Below are 4,327 nucleotides of genomic sequence, written 5' to 3' on the forward strand. Positions count from 1 at the left end.
TCGGTCACTCTCTCCGTCAGTCACCCTGTCAGTCGGTCACCCTGTCAGTCACTCTCTGCGCCAGTCATCCTTTCAGTCGGTCATCCTGTCGGTCACTCTCTCCGTCAGCCACTCTCTCCGTCAGTCACCCTGTCAGCCACTCTCTCTGTCGGCCACTCTCTCCGTCAGTCATCCTGTCCGTCAGTCACCCCGTCAGCCACTCTCTCGTCAGCCACTCTCTCGTCAGCCACTCTCTCCGTCAGTCACTCTCTCCGTCAGTCATCCTGTCCGTCAGTCATCCTGTCAGTCATCCTGTCAGCCACTCTCTCCGTCAGTCACCCTGTCAGCCACTCTCTCTGTCGGCCACTCTCTCCGTCAGTCATCCTGTCCGTCAGTCACCCCGTCAGCCACTCTCGTCAGCCACTCTCTCGTCAGCCACTCTCTCCGTCAGTCACTCTCTCCGTCAGTCATCCTGTCAGTCAGTCATCCTGTCAGTCATCCTGTCAGCCACTCTCTCCGTCAGTCATCCTGTCAGTCAGTCATCCTGTCAGTCCGTCATCCTGTCAGCCACTCTCTCCGTCAGTCATCCTGTCAGTCAGTCATCCTGTCAGCCACTCTCTCCGTCAGTCATCCTGTCAGTCACCCTATCAGTCTGTCGTCCTGTCAGCCACTCTCTCCGTCGGTCACCCTGTCAGTCGGTCACCCTGTCAGTCACTCTGTCAGACACTCTCTCCATCAGTCACCTCTCCGTATTTCTGGAGCGCTTACTGTCTTCAGAGCATTCACTCATTCAATAGCACTGGACTCAGAGCTCGGAGTGGACAATTCAGCAACAAAGAGAGGCAATCCCTGCCCACACCGGGCTTACAGTCCAGAAGGGCCGGAGGAGGGGACACAGACATCATTCATTCATTCGTTCCTTCAATCATATTTAATGAGCGCTTTATTGTGTGCAAAGCACTGGACTAAGCGCTTGGAAAGCACAATTCAGCAACAAGTAGAGACGATCCCTGCCCACACCGGGCTTACAGTCCAGAAGGTGGTGGTAGGCGGGGGGGCCGACATCATTCATTCATTCATGCATTCATTCATATTTATTGAGCGCTTTATTGTGTGCAGAGCACTGTACTAAGCGCTTGGTAAGCACAGTTCAGCAACAGAGACAATCCCTGCTCTCACCGGGCTTACAGTCCTGAAGAGGAGGGAGACAGACATCCTTCCTTCCTCCCTTCCTCCCTTCCTCCCTTCCTCCCTTCCTTTCTCTGCACTAAGTGCTTGGAAAGCACAATTCAGCAACAGAGACAACCTCTGATCACACCGGGTTTACAGCCTAGATGGGGGGGGGGGCAAGGAGAAAGCCTTCCTTCCTTCCTTCCTTCCTTCCTTCCTTCCTTCCCTTCCTTCCTTCCTTCCTTCCTTCCTTCCTTCCTTCCTTCCTTCCTTCCTTCCTTCCTTCCTTCCTTCCTTCCTTCCTTCCTTCCTTCCCTCCTTCCTCCTTCCTTCCTTCCTCCTTCCCTCCTTCCCTTCCTTCCCTCTTCCTTCCTTCCTCTCTTTCCCTCCTTCCTTCCTTCCCTCCTTCCTCCCTCCTTCCTTCCTCCTTCCTTCCTCCTTCCTTCCCTCCTTCCTTCCTTCCTTCCCTCCTTCCTTCCCTCCTTCCTTCCTTCCTTCCTTCCCTTCCTTCCTTCCTCTTCCTTCCCTCCTTCCCTCCCTCCTTCCCTCCTTCCCTCCTTCCTTCCTTCCTTCCTTCCTTCCTTCCTTCCTTCCTTCCTTCCTTCCTTCCTTCCTTCCTTCCTTCCTTCCTTCCTTCCTTCCTTCCTTCCTTCCTTCCTTCCTTCCTTCCTTCCTTCCTTCCTTCCTTCCTTCCTCTCTTTAGTGTATGCAGAGCACTGCACTAAGCGCTTGGAAAGCAGGATTCAGCAACAAATAGAGGCGATCCCAGCCCACCCAGGCCTTACAGTCTACAGGGTGGGGGGATGGACGGACATAATTCATTCATTCGATCGTATTTATTGAGCACTTATTGTGAGCAGAGCATTCATTTATTCATTCGATCATATTTATTGAGCGGTTATTGTGCACAGAGCACTGTACTAAGCGCTTGGAAAGTACAATTCAGCAACAAAGAGCGACAATCTCTGCCCACACCGGGCTTACAATCTAGAACGGGGGAGACAGACACCATTCGCCTACTCTGGGAAGGCTTCTTGGAGGAGATGTGCCTTCAATAGGCTTAGAAGCGGGGGACTGTCGGCTTAGAGGAGGGAGGGGGTTCCAGGCCAGAGGCAGGACGTGGGACAGGGGTCAGCGGAGAGATTCGGCTTCGCTCCCCACCCCGGGTAGGGCTCAGAAACACAAAATAGAGCTAAAAGTCACCGAGCCCACCCTGGAGACGCTTACAATCAAACGCCCGTGGCAGATGGAAACCCACCAGGGCCTCTCCAGGCTGCCCCGGCTAATAAGAATAACAACTTTGGTATTTGTTAAGCACTTATTATGTGCCAGGCACTGGACTAAGCGCCGGGGGCAGATACAAGGTAATCGGGTCGTCCCACGTGGGGCTCAGTCTCAAACCCCTTATTAGAGATGAGGGAACTGAGGCCCGGAGAAGGAAGGGGACATGTCCAAGGTCACACAGCAGACGAGTGGCGGAGGAAGGATGAGAACCCCCGGCCTTTTGACTCCCAGGACGGTGGTCTAGCCTCATTCCCCTCTGCCCTGGTTGCTTTCCGTCACGGCCATGCCAACAGGCCTGGTGGGCACTGCCACCCCAGCCAGCACAGGGGTCTCCTCTCTGGGGGGGGGGGTCTCTTTGGGGGGGGGGTGTTTCTGGGGATGTCTCTCTGGGAGGGGGATCTCAGAGGGTGTCTCTGGGGATGTCTCTTTGGGGGGTGTCTCTCTGACGGGGTGTCTCTGGGGGTATCTTGGAAGTGGGTGTCTCTCATGGGGTGTCTCTGGGGGGGTGTCTCTCTGGGGGGGTGTCTCTGGGGTATCTTGGGAGTGGGTGTCTCTTGTGGAGGTGTCTCTCTGGGGGGGGTGTCTCTCTGGGAGTGTCTTAGGGGAGTGTGTCTCTGAGGGGGCTGTCTCTCTGAGGGGGTGTCTCTCTGGGGGGATGTCTCTCTGGGGGGGGTGTCTCTCTGGAGTGTCTCAGGGGTGTGTCTCTCTGAGGGGGAGTGTCTCTCTGGGGGGTGTGTCTCTCTGGAGTGTCTCAGGGGTGTGTCTCTCTGAGGGGGAGTGTCTCTCTGGGGGGTGTCTCGAGTGTGTGTCTCTGCGGGGGGTGTCTCTCTGGGGGTGTCTCAGGGGAGTGTCTCTCTGGGGGGCTATCTCTGAGGGGGGTGTCTCTCTGGGGGTGTCTCAGGGGAGTGTCCCTCTGGGGGGCTGTCTCTGAGGGGGTGTCTCTCTGGAGGGATGTCTCTCTGGGGGGTGTCTCTCTGAGGGGGGGTTCCTCAGGGGTGTGTGTCTCTGAGGGGGATGTCTCTCTGGGGGTGTCTCAGGGGAGTGCCTCTCTGGGGGGCTGTCTCTGAGGGGGTGTCTCTCGGGGGGATGTCTCTCTGCGGGTGTCTCTCTGAGGGGGGTGTCTCTGAGGGGGATGTCTCTCTGGGGGGTGTCTCTCTGGGGGCTGTCTCTGAGGGGGTGTCTCTCTGGGGGGATGTCTCTGAGGGGGTGTCTCTCTGAGGCGATGTCTCTGAGGGGGTGTCTCTCTGGGGGGCTGTCTCTGAGGGGGTGTCTCTCTGGGGGGATGTCTCTGAGGGGGTGTCTCTCTGAGGCGATGTCTCTGAGGGGGTGTCTCTCTGGGGGGATGTCTCTCTGGGGGGTGTCTCTCTGAGGGGGGGGGGTTCCTCAGGGGTGTGTGTCTCTGAGGGGGATGTCTCTCTGGGGGTGTCTCAGGGGAGTGCCTCTCTGGGGGGCTGTCTCTGAGGGGGTGTCTCTCTGGGGGGGGTCTGTCTCTTTGAAGGGGCGTCTGTGGGAGGGGGTGTCTGGGGGGGGGGGGGTTGCCTGTGTGTGCGCGTGCGCCCGGAGCCTGAGGTGAGGCGGCTGTCGGGATGCCCCGCCCCCAGCTTTCCGTCGGAGAGGGAGGGGACAGGGAGCACGAGCCCCGCCCTCCTACAGCCCAGGCCCCGCCCCCCGACCGCGGAGGCCCCGCCCACGATCGGATCGGGCCCCGCCCCCCGACCGCTCGGGCCCCGCCCCCCGGCCGCACGGGCCCCGCCCCCTCCCGCTCGGTCCGGGCCCCGCCCACCGACCTCCAAGGCCCCGCCCTCTACGACTCAGGCCCCGCCCCCCGACTCTCCCGCCCCCGCCCCCTCCCATCCGCCCGGGCCCGCCCCCCCCCCCCCCCCCCCCCCCGGCC

Source organism: Ornithorhynchus anatinus, chromosome 11, assembly GCF_004115215.2.
Source record: "Ornithorhynchus anatinus isolate Pmale09 chromosome 11, mOrnAna1.pri.v4, whole genome shotgun sequence".
NCBI lineage: Eukaryota > Metazoa > Chordata > Mammalia > Monotremata > Ornithorhynchidae > Ornithorhynchus > Ornithorhynchus anatinus.